The 23,251-nt window shown below is 54.1% G+C and overlaps 1 protein-coding gene across 7 annotated transcripts in view; it reads left to right on the top strand.

Moving 5' to 3' along the window:
* Positions 1-1,173: 1,173 nt before the first annotated feature.
* Positions 1,174-23,251, top strand: part of SHANK2 (SH3 and multiple ankyrin repeat domains 2) — a 503,557-nt gene continuing 481,479 nt past the window's right edge. For 3 of the 7 annotated variants that reach the window (XM_087855105.1, XM_045775905.2, XM_087855101.1), the window contains exon 1: positions 1,174-2,083. The gene's annotated coding sequence lies outside the window, so the exon portion shown is untranslated. Of the gene's footprint in view, positions 2,084-2,105; positions 3,097-5,279; positions 22,239-23,251 lie in introns of those variants that run through there. The other 4 variants (XM_087855104.1, XM_087855106.1, XM_087855103.1 and 1 more) reach the window with 3 other exon arrangements.

Genomic DNA, 23,251 nt, shown 5'->3' with positions numbered 1-23,251 from the left:
AGCCCTCTGTGGGGACCCCAGAGATGTGTTCACAGCTGCATTATGGCCAGCTGCCTCCTCTGCTGTCCTCGGGGGGTCCTAGAAATTTGGGGAGCAGCGTTTGGGGGGTGGGAGTCTGGTTGGAGGCATTGACATGTTGGGGACTTCTCTTTGAGTTGGAATTGTAGGCAAACGCACTGTTTTGTTTGGATGACACGATTTCTCTGCGGTCACGGGGTCTGATGTAAGTTATGGGAAGATAAAGCCACCCCCTCCCCCCCCCCATAAGCCACATCTTGGATCTGCCACTGATAAACCCAAGGAACACGGGAATATTCTGCTGACCTACCCTCTTCCCCCACCGCAGGATCCCCTGTTTCCATGTCAAAGAAATGATGCCTGTTGGATCCTGCCAGGGCCTCCTTCTTCCCGCTTAGGGATTATTATTATTTGACCAATTGCCTCCTTTATTCACTCAACAAACATTTTATGAAGTCTCATGCTTAAGGAAGCAGAGGAGAGAAAAAAGGTTGCATCTGGCGGCTGCCCTCGAGGACTTCCAGTATTTGCTCCACGTGTGTCCTGAAATAGGCCCCAAACACAACTTTTTTTTTTTTAACCTAAGTGCTTTTAAAGACTTCTTTGAAATGTGGGACAATTATGCAAGCAGGGGGAAAAAAAAGTATCTAGAGCAAATATTTAACTTTGCCTTTGGTGTGTTGAAGTCACTGGCCCATGCAAATCTCTCAGGCATGTTCTGTAAGATTGACTTAAAAAAGTATGTATATTGTAATACATTATAAGCGTATAAAAATAAAGATGTATTTATAGAATCTCTATATTTTTGCTGGGGAGACCCAGAGTGGGTTTTGTATAATGGAAGGCTTCCTATACTGGAAGCATGTTCTGCATCAGGGCCTGGAGGGTGGTGTTTGTGCCCCCAACACCTCCCCCTCTGCCCCTCCCCCAACTCATACTGCAGATCTTGGGCAGAAATTGCTTTCTCTTCTTTCAGAACATTGGAAAATGCAGGACACAGAAACCTCCATAGTTTGTGTAATTAGTGAATTATTAGGGGGTTGGGAAGTTATCAGCCAGTTGCTCACGCATCAGGTTGGGAGGAGTAAATCCACCGTTTAGGGGGCGGGGGCGGCGGGGCAGGGCTCATGACAACCCCCCTTTGGGTTTTGGCAAACCTGGCAATCCCCAAGCCCTGGATAATAACAGGATTCCTGGGCGTCCCTGGAGGCTGCCTTTTGCCGCCTTTCGGATTCATCTGAGCGGTTGGCTTTTATTCCCCTACCCTCACCCCGAATCGTTCCTTGCTGGGAGGGCAGTGGGACGCTGGAAGGAAGGCGCCAGGTGGAAGGTGGCCTGGGAGGCAGATGGCGGCGTACGGCCCAGGCACAAAGTTTTCATCTGCTCTGCAAACGCGGTGCTGTGCCGTCGGCCTCTGTATTTCTGAATCCAATTAACATAAAATACTCTGGGGCGGGAGCCGGCTGCGTTCGGGATAATCGCGCAGAGCGAACCGGGCTTTACAAAATTAAAGGACTTTTTGGTCCCAGGGCTTGCTCCGGGAAGGGGGGCGGCGAGCCACGCAGCCCGGGGCGGGGCGGCGGGCGGAGGCGGCCCCCGGCGCCCGCCGTCTCCCGGGGTTGCCACAACAGACCCCGCGCGCCGCGCCCGAGTCGCCGCCGGGGCCCGAGCGGCCGGGGCAGGTGCGGAGGGGCGCGGACCTCCGGGTGGGAGACGTCCGGGGCGGGCCGCGCACGCGGGTCCTGGGCCGCGCGCGCCCTTCGGAGGCGAGACGACCCCTCCCCCACCCTCTCCGGCCCCAGCCGCCCGCGCAGGGGCCGAGGGGAGGGACCGCCGAGCGCCCCCGCGAGGAGCCCCCAGCCCGGGCTGCAGCGCCGGGCGGGGCCGCGGCGCCCCCCACCCACCCCCCGACACCTGAGCGGCCGAGGCTCCAGCGACTCCGGCGCTCGGGCCGGACTGGGCGCGGCGCCGCTCGGGTCCCCGCGGCCGAACCAGGTGCGCGCGGACGTCGGCCCTCCCCGGGGGCTTTCACCCCGCCCGACTCCCGAGCGGCTGCCGGAGCAAGGTAAGGCGGCGGCGGGGGGCACGGGGAGCTGCGGGAGAGGGGCGGGGGTGGCCGGGAACGACAGTAGGTGGCCCCTGGGCGCCCGACCCTGCTCACCCGCTGCATTTGGGTGCGTCTGGATTACAGGAGCACCAACTACCGGGTAAGCGCAGTACTGAAGCGGGGGATGGGGGGTTGGGAAGAGGGTTCCGCGCGTCCGGGTGGGGATCGCTTCTCTGTGACGACACCTCCCCCCCTCCCCGGCTCCCTTTGGAGTAGGGGCCGGTTTAAAACGCTTTGCAAGGGGCTTGGGCGCAGAGCGCAGGAGGACCTTTTTTGTCCTCCTGTCTCACGAACCCCCTCACCCCTAGTGTGCCCCGCGCCTCCCGCTGGGGCAGCACAGACGTACCTCCATCGCCTGCCGGGGTTGCCCTCGGTCGCCACCCGCCGGCCTGGGGACTCGGGTCCGCAGGCTTGGTGGAGGAGCGGGTTCGGGACCGCCAGGGGGCGCGCGGGGGGCGGGGACCCAAGCCGCGGTCACAGGGTCCCCAGAGACCCTGCAGCGGTCACCCAGCCCAGAGCCAGCTCACAGAGGCCCCATCCAGGTGCGCGCGGCTGGAGCTGCGGGCTCCGGTAGGCCGGAGCCGGCGCACCCGGCGCAAGCCCGGGGGTCGCGGGTCGGCCTCCCCGGTCCCGGGGTCGCGCAGTGCCGGCGCCTGGTGCCCGACCTCTGCCCGCTGCGCGCCCTGACCGGGACTGGGGAGGGAGGACCGGACTAGTGCAGGTGAGGGGCCCCGGCGGCCCGCCGCCGCCGCCCGTGAATTATGCAGGAGGCTGGCACCGGCGCGCTCGAGTTGCTCAAGTTTCCCTGGCAACTTTCGCCCGGGCATCCCTCCTCCCGGAGGCCGGGCAGCTCCGCCCGCGCAGCCCCGCGGCCCAGGCTCCTCCGCAGGGCTGCCGGGGAGCGGGGCGCGCCAGAAGACACTGACCGCTCACTCAACACCCGAGCTGGGGCCGCTGGATTGCGCAAGCAGGTGCGACCCCCGTGGAGGACCTCGCCCGGGATCGGAGGGTGCGGGGATCGGGGTGGCTCTCGCCGCCCGGGTTCGGAGGGTGCGGCTCCGCAGTAGATAGACCTCGCCGCCTGGGTTCGGAGGACGTGGAGGTCGGGGTGGACCTCCCCGTCCGGGTTCGGAGAGCGTAGGGGCCGGGGTGGATCTCCCCGTCTGCGTTCGGAGAGCGTAGGGGCCGGGGTGGACCTCGCCGCCCGGGTTCGGAGAGCGTAGGGGCCGGGGTGGACCTCGCCGCATGGGTTCGGAGGGTGCGGCCCCTCGGTGGACCTTGTCGCGTGGGTTCCACCGCTGTGCTCGGGATTCGAGGGCGGGCACGCAGGCGAGGTTTGTGTTTCCATGGGTCTGGGGGCGTTCAAAGGGGGCGAGGCCGGTGCTCTTGGCCATGCAGTTCGTGGAGGAGCTTTTAAAGCGACCCTGGGCAGCTGGAAGGATGGCGCTTGGGCAGCTTAGGTCGCGGTACGTGGGGGCCTGGTGGGCCGGCAGCTGTGGGCACGGTCCAGGGAGTCCTCAGAGGCCTTCCAGAAATGAACTGGTTTCCACCTGGAAATTGGAGGTAGTAAATTGGATGGTTTCGTGACCTCTTTTTTGTTCGAAACTCAAGTTCGAATTAATGAGGTCAGTCCTCTAATTAAATTAAGCTCTAAGAATTAGAGAGGTAATTTCGGAAGCCCTCCGTTGGGGGCGGCGCTTCGATCTCTACCTGGCGCTTGCCCCTCGACCCTTCCGCCTGGGCCACCGGGGTGTGGCTGTCGCCCCTGGATTCTGCCTGGACCCAGGTGCACTGCTGTTACAGGAGAGTCAGGGAGGACCTGCTGGACCTGGGGCTTTCGGCGTGTCCAGAAACTCCCAGGGGGGCGGCCGCATTTGAGACCCCAGTTTTCACAGGGCTTGTGGGGGATAACAAGGCTGCGGTGGCCTGGAGATTCGTGCCCACTGGGGGTTCCACGGTCATTCCGGGGGGGGGGGGAGTCGAGATGGCTTTGCTAGGGGCTGCTAAGAAGGGGTAGGTGGAGTTTTGCCCTGAGGTGCTGGTATCCTTAGGGAGGCCAGAGGGAGACCCTTGTCTGAATAGGAATTAGGCTGTCTTAACAGTGGCTGAAGGAAGCCGCTGCCCTCACCCTGCTAGGAGTTCCTGGTTTTCCAAGAAAGTGGAATTGGGTGGAAAGCCAGGGGCTCCCTTGGCCCGCAGGGAAGTTGCTGCGGCTGTTCAAGTGTCAGCAGGAGTGCTTGATGAAGGGGGTGATTTTGCCGACGGAGGCAGCTCCCAGTGGGCACTGTGGACTGTGCTGGGCTGCTTTGAACAAATCCCATCAAGTTTGGGGAAGGGGCGGGGGATCTTCCTGCCTACCCTCTGCCAGCGTCATTTGCTTGAGAAAGCCCTATTCGATACAGCAGAGTTCCCCACGGGCTTTCGTTCAGTTCTTGGGCCGGTTCTTGGGGGCCCCCCAGCTGACTTGTAGGGGTTGCCTTCTGCGGGTGACTTGGTCCGGGCCTCTGGAGGGCCCTGTCTGGAGGGCGCCCTGGCCATCTGGGGTCAAGGGTCAGATGTGAGGCATGCCACCAGCAGGAGATAAAGCAGTCCTCAGATAGCATCACAGTTCTTTCCATCCGTGGTGGGGGAGCAAGCAAGGTGGAAGAAAAAGCTTGAAAGTAAGGAAAACATGCAGGAGTTGGCTAATACAAGGGAAAACCCTAGGAAAAACGGATTTTTATAGAAAAATAATTCTTTATTTTACTGGCGTTATTCGCGACTATGTCAGAGTGCCAATTGACAGAGTTCTGCTGTCCTTGTCATCTCGGGTGAGTAATGGGGGTTTTCCAAAATGGGGCTCAGTTTTGGGAGTTGAGTTGCTAAGGAGGACACAATCTGCCTCCTGCGCCAAAGGAATCCTGGGGGTGAAGCTCCCGCCTGTGTCCTAGCCCCATGACCCCTGAACTCTCATTTTTCAGGCACTCCCCCCTCCTGCTGTGTAATCTGCAGGCCCAGCCCCACTGTAGGCTGGTGGAGCTGAGAATCCCTCCCTGGGAAGCCCCGGGGAGGGAGGGGTGTGGCCGGAAAAGCCCGGAGCGGGGAGGGCCTCCCCTGGAGCCTCCCATTGTCTTGAGCCCGTGGCGGGGGGGGGGGGGGGGGGGGGGGGGCAACAGGACATTTATGACCTTCCTCAAAGTGATCTCTGCAAACCTACTGAATTCTCAGCTTTGACCGAGGAGATGGGGAGGAAAGCACCCCAAACAAAAGCCAGTTTAAGAAAAATCTTTGGAGTCCCCAGCCCTTCACCTGTGTGCTTGTGGAAAGACGGCGGACTGATTGGGTGAAGGGCTTACAGCCTGGATCCCCAGGCTGCGTGACTCTTGTGACCAGGCCCCTGCACCTGACCCTCCCACCCAGTGAAGGGCCTGCCCTTCTCTGATGGTCTGACGTGATCTAGGGTAGATCACATTTTCTGTGCGTGTCACATCGGAGGGCCTGCCCTGAGTACCAGGCCAGGAGCTGGCCACGGGACTGCCCCACCCCCACCCCGGGAGCTTCTGGGCTAGGAGGGGAGGAGAAGGGGTGGGCTAGTTCATGCACAGTGGGGCCAGGGTTGTGGTAGAGGTGACCTTTGGGTGCTGTAGGGCACAGAGAGGGTCTCCAGCCTAGCCTGGGGGAGGAGGGGGACGGGGGATATGGAAACACCTGTAGGAGGTCTGGGTCATGCAATCATTTCTTTGCCTGCACTGCACTGGGACCTTGGCCGAAATGGTCTCGTTCTTGTTCCAAGAGTGGGGGACCCCTGACAGTGCCGGCAGCCACAACAGGGGACAGCCAGTATTCCCACTTGCTCAGTGTTACTCCCAGCAGGCCTTGCAGGGCACTCTTGCTATCGATGACCTCATTCAGGCCTCAGCTCCAGAGAGAGGTGCACGGCTCATAGACCCAGAGGCCCAAGCTCAGAGGAGGGAAGCCACTAGCCCCAGGCCGCACATCTAGGGAGTGGGGCTGCTGGGACTGCAAGCAGCTTGGGAGAGCCAGCCCAGCCCTCTGTCTCCCGTGCCCGCCACACGAGGCGCGCAAGCAGATGACCCCGCAGGAAAATTCATCTGGTTCACAATTACTCTTCCTGTAACTGCTTGCAGGAAAGAGCTACTGTCGGCAAATGAAAACCAGAGCTTCTCATCAGACTTCTTGATGTGATAGGCCCTTTTATTTGAATCTGGAAGCAGATTCAAGGAATGTTTTGGAGTGGCTAGGGAATGTGACTGTCATTGTCTCGAGTGGGAATCCCGAGGTCAGTCTTTGGGGGATGAGTTTGCATCTGGCATGAGCCTTCCTACCCCTCGGGGGGTTTCCAGTCTTAATGGGGGAGGGGGAAGGTGAGCCCGGTACTGGGGCAGATCCGAGAGCCTGCCCAGAGCTGAGGGTCGGGACCCTGGTGTGCAGCCGAGGCCTGTGTCTCTTTCTGGGAGATGAAGCCCGTCAAAGCCTGTGGGACTGCTAGGAGTTGTGTTCAGCTGCAGTGGAGAGCAGGACTCCTGGTGATTGGCTGCCAGATGTCAGTGCAGGGAGGGGGTGGGGCCTGCGCCAAGTGACCGACCGGGACAGTGTGGGAAAATTGTCCTTGTGGGGTTTGCCAAGGACTCTCAGGGTGGCTCAGTGAGGGGTGTGCGCATTGAATCAGGACACTTTCCTAATGTGAAAGCTGCAGATTTCAAACGCTGGACCTCAGGGGTGGGGTGCTCCTGGCCACCCCCCCACCCCCGGAAATTCTGGTTGAGGCCAGAGAGGCAGAACTGGAGCCCCCCGAGGGTCTGCACGCTCAGGAGTCCTGGGAACACACTTTGAGCAATGCTCGAGGTTTTGGTGGGAAGGATGGCTGACGAGTCCTGAGCTGGCGGCTGAGGGGACACCCCGGGAGGCATCCATTAGGCGGATAATCATTGCAGACCTGCAGAGGCTGTGCCTGGCTGGGCAAGTTTCTTCAAAGAGATTTTTTTTTTGCCTCTCAGCTCCCTAATAGCATTGTTTTTAAAAACGGTGTGTCCCCTTACGTGTTTCCTGCACCATTCTGTGTGAAAATTGCAAAGCTGACCAGATCTTACCCTGGACGCCTTCCCGCTCGCCCCCGATTCTGGCCGTACCTGTCGAACGAGGCTTCCCGTGCATTTTTAAGTCAACACCTAGAATTATTCTTCATAGGGTTCAATATTTGCAGAGGCTGGAGAACCTCGTCTGGGAGGTAAATATTGGCACTTTAGAAGTAACTGTCGGCCAACTGGAGCCGTGTCCTCTGCTGTCTAAAGCACCAGGGACGTGACAGCCTCCTTTCCTTGGCAAACAGGTGGAGGACCTCTGGGGACTGTTCATTTCCTTTGCCTTCTGGACGGTCTGCTGCGACCCCCCCCCCAAAGAGAGTTAGCCTAACGGAATAGACTTTCTTGCTGGCCGGTCTTTTATTCATCCATCTAGCATATTTCTCTGCAAGGAAAATGTACATAAATTGACTTTAAAAAATTTTCCTGTGACCTCAAGTCGCTAAGTATCCCCCAAAATCAGGTGTGGATCGAGAAGGCAGTGAGCTCGAGCCCTGTAACCGTTCTCCCCGGAACGCCCCTCTCAGCCGGCGGGCGGTGGGTGTTTCTGGCATTTTCATTAAAGACTTGGCTTAGCTACTGTCCTGTGTTTGGTGTCCGGAGCCCTTCCCCACGGCCCCCCCCACCCGGTTTGGAGGGGACTGAAGGTGGGAGGGGCTGCTGGGGACGGGGGACCCCAGAGGCGTTTGTACACCGAGAAGCCTCTGGAGACTGGTTCTTTTCAGACTGGCCCCTTGTGAAGGGTCCACACTCCTCTTGGAAGCCCCCTGTCGGGGAGGAGAGAGAAATGGGCCACATTCTGCCCCACCCTCAGGGCTCCTGCAGGTGAGTCCCACCCTGGGGACAGTGTGGACACCTAGGTGACAGTAGTGACAGATGATGCCACCTGAATATTCCCTCAGGAGCCAAGTCCTGCAGACTGGGTTTCCTGCTCTAGAGTGTCCCTGCTTGGGGTTCTGGCCCCTTCCTCCCTGGGTTGAGAAATCAGAAACCACACCCAGATTCCGGGGCAGGGTAGGGAAGGGCAGGGAGCCAGGACCTAGGACCAGGTGCTTTCCGGGGCGCTCACAGAAGGGCAGGATGCAGCTGCCTGGTGGGTCCTGGAGGGCCTGGGCCCAGGGAGAGGGTCACACATCCTGAGCAGAGCTGAAGGCCAGCCTGGGACCCTGGGGGGCAGGAACGCCCTGTGGGGGCAGAGGGGACTGTCTGCTGTCTCACTTGGACCCCTAAGAACACAGAGGAAGCACAGCTGCCACTGCTCAGGCCTTTTCGTGCAACCCCCCCCCAGTCTTCTTCCTGATTTCCATGGTGTTTTGTGCTCCCACCATAGGGGGCCTGGCCTATAGGCATCTGACCCTGCTTCCAGCAGGGCCCCAGGCAGACCAGGCCCCAGGAAAGGACCTGGGTCTCAGAGTCCTGAAGGGGCTCTGGATGTGACGTCACCCCAGGGTGGGGTGTTGTTTGTTGAAAAGATTGTGTTGGCTGGACGGCATCACGGGTACAGAACTGGCCATCCCTGGTGGCTCCGGACTTTCCCTCCTGCGCACACGGGCAGCTCCACAAAGCCACGAGCTGGTCAGCCTCGGGCTGTGCTTTCTTGGCCTCACTCAGAGGTTTTCTGACTCGGGCCAGCCTGCGGGCTGCTCTCAGGCCTGGCCTCCGGGACGTCGGTCGGGTTCCCAGCTGAGTGACCGGCAGGGGTTTCTGGGCTGAGTCTGGAAGGATTCTTGCTGGACAGATGCTCTTCTGTCTCGTTCCATCTGCCTGTGTCTTTGGGTTGCAGGGGATGGACACCCGCTCGGACCAGGTTAAGGGGGTATATTGTGGGGAGACTGGGGTCAGCCCTGGACCCTCTGTCTCTTTGCCAGTGGACCGTCTCAGTGACTGTATCATGAAAATATTGGTCATAGTGAGTGTATGGGGCACCTTGGTCTCTAAGTGCTTTCCAGATTCAGATGTCATCCTCCCCACAGCCCTGGGCACTCCGAATGTCACCCCCACACTCCAGGGGTGTACCCAAGGCAGAGGGCATTTACCTAACAGCTGAAGGTCACGTGGCTGAGGCAGGACCCTGCACTGGGCAGCTGCTCGCTCTGCTGTGCACAATTGCACCTGTCCCTGCCTCCCCGCGGGAGTGCACAAGAATTCTCGAACTTTTGGGACCCCAGAGAGCTTTTGGTTCATATGCATTGTATCTTCCGGTACGTATCCTATTAGACACTTAAAAAGAGAAGTAAAAATATTTAAATAGTAATACCTTTAAAAATAACAATAATAAACCCATACATGTTAATGTCAATAACATTTTTATGAAAAACAGCTATTTTCCAGAACAAGAAAGCTTTGGTGAGAAGAATCTCATGGCTTACGTTTTTGCAAAGTCCCTTTCGTGTCTGGTGTAGCAGAAGACGGCTGGATTCTTGCATCTGCCTCTGCACTGAGCCTGTTGCCAGGGCCCGGCCGCTGTGTGCAGCTTCTGGAAAACCCCACAACACACTTGGAAGGGGCGCGAGCAAAAACATGCTATGCCTTAGTATTTCTGTGAGGACGTTTTGACTTCACAGAGGCCTAAAAGGGCTTCGGGGAACCCCTAGGGTTCCTTGGGCCACACACTGAGGACCCCTGGAAGAAGCCTGGGACCAGCCATTTGGACAGGGTGTGGATCTGAAAGCTGGCTTCACCCTTTAGTCTGGTGGATGTTTCCAGCAACACCTGTCCTTTTTCTTGTCACTAGGATGCATCTGTCAAGTTTAGTTGGGGGCTATAGGGGGCTATGGCGGGGGTCCCTGCCCCAAGGGACAGGCCTGCTGACACAGAGTTTAGGGTGGTGGGATCCAGGCTCAGGGGAGGCAGGCAGCTGGCTCCGTCCGCCGTTGGGGTCTGATAGGGGCGGGACCCTTTGCCGTTAAAGGTGTAACTTGTAGAGGTATCTGAAGTCACCAGCTGGGGACCCAGGCGGTTCCTTTGCTGACACTGGTCAGGCCAGAAGGCTGTTTTCAGATCCCCCATGAGGGTGTCCACGTGTGCAAGGAACCAGGGGACAGAGCCACCGGAAGGAGGCAGCGTGGGGGCCGTGTGACTTCTGTGGCTGCAGATGGGAGCATGCAGCCTGCTAAGCGTCCAGCTGTCTCCCATCCCAGCCCGCTGGCTTGGTCCTCAGGCCGCCCAGGCAGCCCCGACAGTTCTTTCAGGGTGAACATTGTCCCTGGGACCTTGGAGGAGCAGCTCCTGTCACCCCCTGTGTGGGAGGGGCGGCTGGCACTGGCCTGGCCTCTCCCTCCCCGTGCTCCCTCTGGGGCTCTCACTAGAGGAGGAGCCGGAGGCCCACCTGAGCCCTGGGGATCATGGAAAAAGAAGTCGGTTGTCCTGTGGACCAGACGCTCAGGTTTTCAGGGGAGGCCCAGGCTCGGGGTGGGGGCCGGGGGCACGAGTGCACCCCGGGGGCATTGGTGGATAGGGGTGCTTGCTTCCTGGCCTGGGGGAGGGTCTAGCACTTGGCTTCCCCACTAAGCTCTGTGTGGTTTCTGGCAGGGTAAGGTGGGGGCAGCAAAGGCAGCTTTTTAAAATGAGATGAAACCCTCTGCAGACAGGGCCCCCGCTGTTGGCTGCCCCCATCCTGCCCCCTCTCTTCCCAAGCTTGGATAGATGTTTGTTGAATGAATACGTCTCTCAAGGGGGCGTTTGTCACCAAGTGTGGAATGGAGCGCCTGTGTTTATATTGTCCCTACTTTGGCCCCGGCCCCTCTGGGGGCAGTAAGGCCGTGACAGGGAGTTCCTTTCTCGTATTTATGCCATTCGAGGAGTCGGAACTGGGGACAGGGCCCTGGGGTTAAGGGTGGTTTAAGTTCTGGTTTGTTCCTGTTTAAACCCTACTACGATGCTTTGTTGCTGAACGATCCTTGGCCAAGCCGGGATGTCTTTGCAAACTCTAGTAGCTTCTTTACTTTGTAAATAACAGGTGGACATTTTCTGGTGAACTCGTAATGGTGTCCGAACATATTTTGACAAGTGTCTCCTGCTCACCCCCTCACAGCAGGGATGGAGGTGGGAGGCCCTAGGAGGAGACTGTCGCTCAGTATGGCTTTTTGGGCACTGGTCCTTGAGTAGTATGAATGCAGAAGGCCCCCAGAGCAAGGGTTGACGCACCCATGGTCCCTCCCTGCCCAGCCCTGGGGAGAACCGAGTTTCCCTAGGCTTCAGCTGAAAGGGGGACACCTTCTCCAGGGGAGAAGACGTGTTGCTAACCCTCCAGTAGGCCTCTTCCCTGCTGCGTCCATGGGAAGGGGACCCAGGGCTGGTAGGAGGCACTGGAGGGTAGGAGACCCCATGCAGGTGTGGACGAGGGTCCCAAGGCACCTAGACCGAAATTCATGCTCTCCTGTGTTGGTTTGGATGTGGTCACCCTCCTCCCTCCACTGCAGCAAAGTCCAAGAGGGCGGGCCCCTTGTCTGTCCTGTGTGTCCGTGTGTCCTAGGGTCTGGGGCAGTGCCTGGCAGGCACCGCTGATGAGTGCCACCATGCCGGGCACTGCCCTTGACTTGTTTAAAAGAATAAAGCATTGGGGAGCTTGGGTGGCTCAGTTGGTGAAGGATCTGACTCTTGATTTCGGCTCCGGTCATGATCTCAGGGGAGATCGAGCCCCGCATCGGGCTCTGTGCTCAGTGGGGGGTCTGCTTGAAATTCTCTCCCTCTCTGCCCCCTCCCTGCGCTCACTCACTCACTCTCTCTTTCAAATAAATATATAAATAAGTAAGATGTTTTCTTCTTGATATTTTTATATGTCTTTTTATCAAGATATAATTTATATGGCTTACAGATCTCCCGTCTGCAGGAGGCAGTTCAGTGGTCTTCAACGTTTTTGTATAGTTGCTCAACAGTGGTCATCACTGTCACTTCCAGAACGTTTTCATTGTCCACCCCCCTTCCAAATATCAAGCCTATTTGTCTTCATCCCCGTTTCCTGCATACACAGCCCAGCCCTGGCAGCCTCTCATCCCCTTTCTGCCTCTGTGGGTTTGTGCAGTCTGGACCTCTCAGAGATATGAAATCCTGCGGTGTGTGGTCTTCCGTTCACTCAGCACACTGTTTCCAGGGTTCCTCTGTGATCTGTGTTCTAACACATGTCAGCACCCCGTTCCTGTTTCACGGCCCAATACTACTCTGTCGTGCGGATCCATCCCATTTTATTCATCCTGCGGCAGTTGATGGACGTATCAGTTATTTCCCCTTTTTGGCTTTTTCAAATCAGGGTACGAGTTTTCACGTGGGCATGTGTGTTCATCGATCTTGGCTGTTTGCCCAGAAGTGGGAGCGCTAGGTCACGTGGTGACCTGAAGTTTCACCTTCTGAGGACCTGCCAGACTGTTTTGCACAGTGGGTGGACCACTCTGCATTCTGGGGTTCTGCTCTGCACACCTCCTCACCAGTCCGTGCTGTCATGTGTCTTGAGTGTAGTAATGCTGGGGGCGTGAGGCGGCCTCTTCCTGTTCATCTATTTGTATTTCTTCCATGATGAATGATCTGATCACCTTCTCTGCTTGTTGCCCATTTGTACACCGTGCTTGGTGAAATGTCTTTTCAGACCTTTTGCTCATTTTTTTAAATTTATTTTTATTTTTTAATTTTTTTATTTTTAAAGATTTTATTTATTCATTCGACAGAGAGAGAGACAGACAGCGAGAGAGGGAACACAGCAGGGGGAGTGGGAGAGGAAGAAGCAGGCTCCTAGCCGAGGAGCCTGATGTGGGGCTTGATCCCATAATGCTGGGATCACGCCCTGAGCCCAAGGCAGACGCTTAACCGCTGTGCCACCCAGGCGCCCCTCATTTTTAAACTGTTTTTTGGGGGCTCCTTTTATTATTTAGTCATAATAATTCTTTAGGTACAGATTTCTTATCTGATATACAATTTGATGATAATTTGTCGCATTCTCTGGGTTGTCTTTTTCATTTTGTTGATAATGTTCTTGAAAGTATGAAAATTTTACATTTTGATGGAGACCATCTGTTTATTTATTTCATTTCTTATTTTTTTAGTGTCACATCTGAGAAGGATTTTCCTAACCTGAGGTCCTGACGATTTATGCCTGCGTTTTCTTCTAAGAGTTTTATGCTATTAACTCTTATACTTAGGTGTATGATCCATTTTGCCTTTTTAAAAAAGATTTTCCTTATTTATTTGAGAGAGAGACAGAGAGAAAGAGAGAGAGAGAGAGAGAGAACATGAGCAGTGTGAGGGGCAGAGGGAGAAGCAGACTCCATGCTGAGCAGGGAGCCCGACATGGGGCTCAATCCCAGGACCCTGAGATCATGACCTGAGTTGAAGGCAGGCACTTAACTGACTGAACCACCCAGGCCCCCCTGTAATATCCATTTTGAATTAATTTTTATATATGGCATGAGGAAGGGATCCGGCTTCATTCTTTTGCCTGTGGGCGTCCAGTTGCCCCAGCACCATTTGTTGAAAACACGGTACTTTCCAATTCAATTGGCTGGGCATTCTGGTTGAAAATCAGTTGGCTGTAACAACTTGGCATCATTTCTGGACTTTCAGGTCTCTTACTTTTATCTATGTGCATTCTTATGCCACTGCCACACTGTGTTGCTTACTGTTGCTTTGTAGTAAGTTTTAAAATTAGGAAGGGTGAGTCCTCCACCCGAGTTTTTTGTTTTCTCAGCATTGCTTTGGCTATTCTGGGTACTTTTAATTTTTATATGAATTTTAGGATCAGCTTATCAACTTCTGCAAAGAAGCCAGTTGGGATATGGTAGGGATTGTGTTGAGTCTGTAGCTCATTTTGGTAAGTATTGCCATTTTAACAACATGAAGTCTTCTGATTCATGAGCATGAGATGATTTTCCATTTATTAGGTCTTTTTATTTCTTTCAGAGATGTTTTCTAGTTTTCAGATGATAAATTTTCCACTTTTTTTGGTTAGATTTATGCCTAAAACTTTAATCCTTTTTAGTAATATTGTAAATGAAATAATTTTCTTTCTTTCTTTTTTTTTTTTTGATTATTTATTTATTTATTTATTGGACAGAGAGACAGCCAGTGAGAGAGGGAACACAGCAGGGGGAGTGTGAGAGGAAGAAGCAGGCTCCTAGCAGAGGAGCCTGATGTGGGGCTCGATCCCAGAACGCTGGGATCACGCCCTGAGCCGAAGGCAGACGTTTAACGACTGCGCCACCCAGGCGCCCCATGAAATTATTTTCTTAATTTCATTTTCAAATAGTTCATTATTAGTGTGTAGAGATACAATTCATTTTTTGTGTATTGATCGTATATTCTATAATCTTGCTGATCATGTTCGTTAGTTCTTATAATTTTTTTAGTGGATTCTTTAGGATTTTCTACGTACAAGATTACATCATCTACAAATAGCAGAAATTTTATTTCTTTCTCTCCAACCTGGATACTTTTATTTCATTGTCATGCTAAATTGCCCTGCCTGGAACCTCCAGCACAGTGTTGAGTAGAAGTGGTGAGAAAGGACATCAGTGTCTTGCTCCTGGTCTGAGGGGGAAGCATCTAGTCTTTCAACGTTACTTGTGATGTCAGCTGTGGGTGTCTTGTAGATCCTGATTATCAGGTCGGGGAAAGTCACTTGTGTTGTTAGTTTGTTGAGTGCTTTTATCATGAAGCAATGCAGGATTTTGTCAAGTGCTTTTTCTACCTCTATTGAGATGCTCAGCTCCCTTTTGCCCTGTGTTCTATTAATATGGGGCGTCGCATTAATTGATTTTTGGATGTCATACCAACTTTGCCTTCTTGGGATCAATCCCACTTAGTCATGGTTTATAATCCTTTTCATATGCTGCTGGATTTAGTTTGCTAGTATTTTGTTCAGCGCTTTGCATATACATGCATAAGAGATATTGATCTGTAGCATTCTTGTGATGGTGTCATGGTAATATTGGCCTCATAAAATGAGTTGGAAAGTGTTCTCTTCTACTTTTTGTGACGAACTGGTGTTTAATGCTTCCTTAAAGTTTTGGTGGAATTCACCAGTGAAGCCATCGGGGCCTGGTGTTTTGTGTGTGTGTGTGTGTGTGTGTGTGTGTGTGTGTGTGTGTGTGTGTGGTTTTAATTCAGTCTTTACTTGTTATAGTGTGTTTCTTCCTGAGTCATGTTTGTTACTTTGTGTCTCCCTGAAGTCTGTCCATTTGTGTGTGCAGTTGTTCACAGTGTTGCCTTATACTCCTTTTTATTTCTAGGAGGTTGTTAGAAATGTTCTTTCTTTCATTTTTGAGTTTGATAATTTGAGAGTTTTCTCTTTTTATTTTTCTTGATCAGTCTAGCTAAAAATTTGCCAGTTTTATCCAGCTTTTCAAAGAACCCGACTGTGGTTTCGATTTTCTCTTCTCTTTTACTTTCATTTAACCCTTTTATTCCTTCCTGCCTCTGCTCACTTTAGTTTGTTGTTCCTTTTCCAGTTTCATCAGGTGGGAGGGTAAGTTATTGATTTGAGATCTTTGCTCTTTTGATTATAGACATTTGCAACGGAAAATCTTCTAAGGACTGTTTTCGCTCTGTCTTATGAGTTTTGCTATATTTTGTTTTCTTATTCACACATTTCAAATATTTTCTAGTTTCGTTTCGTTTCTTTTCTTTTCTTTTCTTTTCTTTTCTTTTCTTTCCTTTCCTTTTCTCTTTTCTTTTCTTTTCTTTTCTTTTCTTTTCTTTTCTTTTCTTTTCTTTTCTTTTCTTTTCTTTCTCCTTCTTAGTATTTTCCAGTTTCCGTGTGATGTAGTCTCTGACCCATTGGCTGTTTAGATGTGTGTTGTTCAATTTTCAAATATTTGTAAATTCCTAAATGTTTTCTTCTCTTACTGACTTGTAATTTCATTCTGTTGTGGTTGGAGAACATTCTTTTTGTGATTTCAATCCTTTTTACATTATGGAGGCTTTTTTAATGGCTTAACACGTGGTCCATCCTGGAGAATGTTCCGTGTACACTTGAGAATAATGTGTATTCTGCTGTCGTGGGGTGATGCGTCCTGCAGGTGTCTCTTTGTTTGCTCTAGACTCTTAGGATCCGACAGTAAATCGGAGACACAAATATTACTGCCCTGGAGGACCAGCATTTGAGCCAAGGGAAATACAACTGAGTAAGGGAGATAATACAGGATCCTCTGTGCCATCCAGGAGAGAAGGAGCGCTTGCTTTGGGGGCTGGAGGGAGGAGTGGTTGCACTTTTCAGTAGGGTGGTCAGGGCGGGCCTCCCGGAGAAGGTGACCCCTGAGCAAAGACTTGAGGGACATGAAGGAAGAGGCACATAATAAGTGAAGAATTTAATGCAAATTGATGTGAAAACACTATTTTGCACTTAACACTCTAAGTTGTGGTAAAATATTCATAACATAAAATTTACCAGCTTAACCATTTTTTTAAGGTGTGCCACAGTGGTTTTAAGCACATTTATGTTGTTGTACACAGCTCCCTCCCCATCTGTCTCCAGAACTTTCCATCTTCCCAAACTGAAACTGTCCCATTAAACACTAACTCCCTTCCCCCAGCCCTGGCGCCCACCATCGTGCTGTCTGTCTCTGTGAGTTTGACTCCTCTAAGGACCTTGTGGAAGTGGAATCCTGCAGGTTGTCCTTTTGTGTCTGGCTTATTTTGCTCAGCATCTTGTCCTCCAGGTCCGTCTGTGTTGTGGCAGGTGTCAGAATGTCCTTCCTTTTCAAAGCTGAGTAACACTCCATTGTGTGGACGGACCACGTCTTGTTTATCTGTTACACTGTGGTGGACACACGCACCTTTTGGCTTTTGTGAATAATGCTGCTGTGAACATGGGTGTGCAAATTCCTATTCAAGTGCCTGCTTTCACAAAGCACGTTTTACGCAGGGAAATACAGATCAAAAACCACAAGGGGACACCACCTCACACCGGTCAGAATGGCTGAAATGAACAAGTTGGAAAATGACAGGTGTTGGCGAGGATGTGGAGAAAGGGGCACCTTCCTCTTACACTGTGGTGGGAACGCAAGCTGGGGCGGCCACTGTGGAACAGTATGGAGGGTCCTCAGAAAGTTGAAAATAGAGCTACCCTATGACCCAGCAATTGTACTACTAGGTATTTACCCCGAAGGATACAAATGTAGTGATCCAAAGGGGTCCCTGCACCCCAGTGTTTATAGCAGCAATGTCCACAATAGCCGAGCCCAGATGTCCATGGACAGATGAATGGACAGAGAAGATGTGGTATATATATGATGGAATATTACTCAGCCATCAAAAAAATTGAAATCTTGCCATTTAGCAACAATGTGGATGGAACTAGAGGGTATTACGCTAAGTGAAATAAGTCAATCAGAGAAAGATAATTATCATATGATTTCACTGATACGTGGAATTTAAGAAACAAAACAAAGGATCACAGGGGAAGGGAGGGAAAAATAAAACAAGCTGAAATCAGAGAGGAAGACAGACCATAAGAGACTCTTAACTCTAGGAAACAAACGGAGGGTTGCTGGAGGGAAGGGGGTGGAGGATGGGGTAACTGGGGATGGGCATCAAGGAGAGCCCGTGACGTAATGAGCGCTGGGTGTTATACGCAACTGATGAATCACTGAGCTCTGCCTCTGAAACTACTAATACACTCTGTGTTAGTTAATTGAATTTAAATTAAAGCATTTTTAAAAAGCACATTTTAAAGCAGTGACCAATTCAGGACCCACCCTGATCTTGGGATTCCAAAGCTGAGACTGTCCTGCCTACTTACTTGCCTCACCCAGCAGAAAGAGGCCCACCTTTCTTCTCAGGTCTGGGGACAGAGCTGGGGTGACCCCGTATGTGGGAGAAATTGTGGCGTATGGTTCTTCTCTTGGGCAGTGTTCCCGTTCCCAGGAGGACAGGCGCTTCTTCCTGGGAACCTGGTGCGTCTCGCCATTGTGGGTTCAGCCCAGGCTTAGGGCGGGACTGAGGACGGTGCTGGGTCACAGGGAGAAGGGGGACCGAATGTCTCCTGCACAATGAAGCTGCCGTTGTGGGTTCAGCCCAGGCTTAGGGCGGGACTGAGGACGGTGCTGGGTCACAGGAAGCAGGGGGACCGAATGTCTCCTGCACAATGAAGCTGCCGTTGTGGGTTCAGCCCAGGCTTAGGGCGGGACTGAGGACAGTGCTGGGTCACAGGGAGAAGGGGGACCGAATGTCTCCTGCACAATGAAGCTCATTAATTGATCGGGTGCTTTCTGAATGATCGCCTCGTGACCCGAAACGTGGGCTGGTTGAGCAACGTGCTGTTTACCCATCTGGTGAGCCGCCAACGTTGGGGCGTGTTTGCTGGTCCAGCGGGACCTGGGGCGGCCCTTGTGGGGCGGGGGCAGGCGGGCAAGGGCAGGGCCTGCTCCCTGGAAGCTTTGCCTTGTGCCATTGTGATCAACAGCTACTTAGAAAAGTCCTGTCTCCTCACGAAGCTCCAGGTTGTACATTTTCGCTGCCGTGTAGTAGTCCATGGAATGCCGAACCTGGTGACGTCGAGGCTCTTCTCTGTTTCTCGTTCAGCCTGTGCCGCAGGGAACATCCTTGTCAGGGCAGCTCTTCTCAGGGGCTGCGGCCTGGGGGACAGGGGTCCCGCTCTCACAGATGTCCCCCGGATTGCTCTCCATGGGGGCTGTGCCAGGCTGCAGCCCCACCCTCGTGGTGCGAGGGCCGCCCCGTCCTCACGGAGCTTGCTGCCGTCTGTTGGGCCAGACCCGCTGCGCAGGACCGGACATTCCGTTCCTTTGCATTGGCCTGGATCCACGGAGTATCTCCCAGCTCGTGGCCACTCAGATTTCCGGCCCTGACTTCCCCGAATTCCATTTTCTTTACGTTGGGTCATTTCTCTGTTTTTTGCGGATTTTGGACGTTCTCTGTGTATTCTGGATACACCGTCCATCTGGTTTGGCTTATGTTTTCACTTTGCTTGCGGCCTGTCGCCTGCGGCACAGAGAGGCCTTTCACTGCATGTGGTCAGTCCTCCTCTCTTCCGTGTGCATCCTCTCCTCCAGGTCATCCCACCTCCCGTGACATCTTCTCCCATCGCCAGGTTTTGCTTCTTATTTGTTTTTCTTGTTTTGATCCCATGAGTCTCTCTGTCCACAGAGTGACCTGCCCCAGCCCCTGATGGCGTGGCCGCCCGCTCTTGGCACGGGCACGGCTCCCACGCTTGTCTGGGGACCGGCTTCGGGCTCACCTGTCTCCTGTGGGCGTCCTGACCCCGGCTCTAAGTTGCACACTGTGTGTTCACAGTTGCTTTCGGAGCAGCTTGGCTGTGTTATCTCCTTTAGAACTCGCAGCACGGTGCAATTACTCATTTTGTGCCAGGATTGGTCGGCCACGCTTGGCACGAGGTCCTGGGCCACGTGCAGCAGAGCGGACCTGACTCGGGCCCGCCGGAGTTGGTGCTCGGTCCGTGCGGGGCGGTGCCGAGCGCTGCCGGAGCTTCAGCGTCTGGGACACACGCATCCCCTGAGGAGGGGACCCAGGCTAGCACCCGGCAGCCCCGTCTGTAACGTGCCACGGAGTATGGCAGCCGCCAGCCTCGTGTGGCCACTGAGCACTTGCAACGTGGCTAGTGCCACACATTGAAATGATAATATTTTGCATGTATTGGGTTAAACAAAATATGTTACGAATATTGATTTCAACGGTTTCTTTTTCTTTGATTTTAGAAACGTGGCCACACTTTAAAATGACATTTGGTGCTCGAGTTTCGTGGCTGTTGGACAGCAGTGGTTTGTAGCATTCCTTAATGGGGGTGAAGTCGGCTTCCTTGTTTCTTGTCCCCTGCCCCCCAGGCCCTCCCACCTTGTCCCCTCCACCCCCCCTTATTCTCAGATAGAGCTCTCTTTCCTGCAGACGAGTTTCCTGTGTTTCAGCAGCCAAGAGTCTTCATTGAAGGTGGGGGGGGGGGCGAGCACTTCCATCCCTGCAGCCTCTACCCCAGGGCGGGGCTCAGTGCGCCTCCCAGCCCCGAGAGGGCAGGGGGATAGGAGGCTGGGAAATGCTGGGCCTCAGGAGGGCCAAGAGCCTGGCCGGGGTCCTAGTGGTTCTCATGCTGGACCCCAGGCCCCTGGAGCCGAGCCGCTTGTCCCTGCCCCGGCCCAGGCTCTCCACTTAGACCAAGCCGAGTGAAAGTTTCCGGGCTTACGCTCCCAAAGAATTAGGCGCTTACCTGTAGTCCGGGAACAGTAGTAGTATTTAACGCTCATTGCTGGCCCTAGACGTTCAGACAGCTTTCTGCCCCCTGGGGTGTCCTCGCTGCCCTGAGGCCATCGGGGTGTGTGACCGCCTGAAATCTGCAGGGCTCCCCAGGCCGGCTGCACAGTCAGTGGCCCGGGGAGGGCGTCGTGCTTTCCCCAGAGGAAACAAGTGCCTCTGAGCTAACAGACCATCTGGCCAGATATGTGCTGGTCCACATTTTAAGGCAAAAATGATTTCTTTACAAAGCTTACTTAATTACATCATAATAAATGAGATCTTGTGAAGTATCTTCTATGAACAGTCCTGTCACATAAACTATGGCTTTGTAGTGGCCTGACCAATCATCTTATTTTATTGTTTGTTGTGCGTTACATCCCCAGGACTTTTTTATCGTATATGTGGACGTTTGTACCTCTGGACCCCCTCCCCCCACTTTGCCCACCGCCCACCCCCTGCTCCTGGCAACTGACAGTCTGCCGTCTGTGTCTTTGACTTAAGTTTGGTTTTTTTATTTAGATTCCAAATGTGAGTGAGATCATACGGTATTTGTCTTTCTCTGTCTGGCGTACTTCTCTTAGTAGCCCTCCCTCCTGGCCCTGGGGCCACCGGAGCTCCGTCACCTGTGTGCAGGGAGCGGTGACAGGTGGCGGTGTGTCCTCCACAGGGAGGGTCCCGTGGGGGTTCCCAGAGGGCAGACGTCCCATCCCACGTCCATCCCCCCAGAACTCCGGGTGGTGGGCTGAGGTTGGCGGACTGTGCTATTCCGTGTGGGCCTTCTCCGCCCTCACGTGCATTTTCCGGACGTGGATGTGCTTTTCTTCAGTCTGGCTTTTAACTGGTCATCTTTTGCTGAAGCGGGAGAAGGGGTGCCTGGGAGGAGAGGGAATATTCATTAAGTTAGTAATTCGATAGGGGGTCCTTTCTAGGAAGCCTGCAGTATGGTGGTTAGGGCCTCTGCCGTGGACTAACCGGGGTGAAAACCACTTTGCCGCATGCTGCCCATGCATCAATGGTGACCTTGGTCTTGCTCGATCCTTAACTGCTGTGACCCCCAGTTTCATGATCTGGAGAATGAGATAGCAACACCCACCGAGTCAGTAACGATTAAATCAAGGGCTGTGTCAGGTAACTAACCTTCGCTGCATAACCAACCCCTGTAAGCCTTGGGGTAAAACTGTGTTTCAGGACCTGATGGTAAATATTTGACACTTGCATGCCATTCAGTCTCTCTATAGCTTTCCTGTTACAGCGAAAAAGCAGTCAAAGGCAATATGTAAATGAATGTTCACAACTGTGCTCCAATAAAACTTTATTTACAAAAACAAGCTGTGGGCCGGATTTGGCCCACAGGCAGTCATTTGGTGGCCCCTGATTTATTTATCTCACGAGTCTGCAAGTTGATCGTTTGAGCAGGGCACAGCTGGACCGTTCTTGGGACCTGCTGAGTCCACCTGTGGTCACGTGGTGGGCAGGCCTCACTCTGTGTCTGGGGGTTGACTGGCTGTTGATCTGTCTCATCACCCATCCCCGAGCCCGGCTCCGTCTCCTGTCGGTCGTGGGGTTCCCAGGGCAGCGGGAGAGAGCAAGCTGCCGAGTCCTCCTCCTGTGTCACATTTCTGTTGTCCTTTGCTCTTGCTGATTTGGCCAGAGCGAGCAGAAGGACCAAGTCCAGGGTCCTTGGGGAGGACTTTGCCTGATGGAGGGGCCAGGGAGGAGGAGCGGATTACCGAGAGGGAACGCCGTGCGGGTTTGTTAGCCTGCCTGTGGTGTCCCTGCCAGCTGCTCCATTGTTCTTGCCCTCGGATCGCAGAAGGCTCGCGCACAGCCCGCAGAGCTGCCAGGTTGGGTTTCGGGCTTGGACTGGTCACGGTGTGGGCACGATTAATATTTTAACTTCGCTCTTGAATAATTTTACACGGTAACCGTGAGTAAGCCGACGTGACCTGCCCTGTCGTCTGCTGACTGAGCTGGGGGCACAGGACATTCAAGAGCATTTTGTGGACGTGGTGGAGCCCCGCCATGCATGCGTGACACCCGGCCCACGGCCACCTTCCTGCCCCATCCTGCTTCTCAACAAGCGGCTTCCCTCGGAGGGAGGGGGGAGGCAGGGCAGGAAGAGGCGGAGAGGGCATTCAGGGGCCCTCGCTCAGGTCCTGGCTGTGACCCCAGGCCTCGGTTTCCTTATCAGAGGAGCAGGAAATCAGATAAAGTCACATTTCTGCCAGTTGGGCTTCTGCCATGGTGTAGACCACAGGTGTCCGTCCACACCCCGGCTGCTCCCCGCAGGTGGTGTGAAGTCACCTTTGGGAGGCCAGCTGGGACGGAGGCTGAAGGTGAGAGATTGTCTCCTCTGTCCCCACCCTGGAAGGGTTGGCCCTCTGCCCTGGTTCCAGTTTCCCTAGCCCCGGACTCCAGGAAGTGGGTTCTGAACCTTTATGAGCTGGTTGAAATCAGAGGCTCTTTTTAATTGTAGAGGCGACTGTCATATGATCAATTACCCGTTGCATGGGGATCCGTTCGGGGGCAGCGACTGCGCTCACGGGCTTATCCGGCCCCCGGCTCCGTGTTGCACGGAGAGCCCACGCCCGTCCGCTGTCCCGGCCCCTGGCAGCGCGGTCGGCTTTCTGCCTGTGTGGCCATGCCTGTTCTGGGTTTGTGACGTGGCTCGTGTGTCTCGCTTCTCGGTGGCAGCAGGTTGGCGAGCATCACCTGCCACAGCGTGCCTCTGGGCCCCCTTCCCTTTTAGGGCCACGTCCTATCGCATTGCGCGGATGGCCCACATCTTGCTGTCCGTTCATCTGTGGACGGACCTTGTGGCTGCGTGGACGCGCCGCCATGAGCCTGCAGCCACAGG

Source organism: Ursus americanus, chromosome 24 (assembly GCF_024610735.1).
Source record: "Ursus americanus isolate L20-20 chromosome 24, mUrsAme1.1.p, whole genome shotgun sequence".
Lineage (NCBI taxonomy): Eukaryota > Metazoa > Chordata > Mammalia > Carnivora > Ursidae > Ursus > Ursus americanus.
The sequence above is the reverse complement of the archived record's forward strand: the minus strand, read 5'-3'. Positions and strand labels throughout refer to the sequence as shown.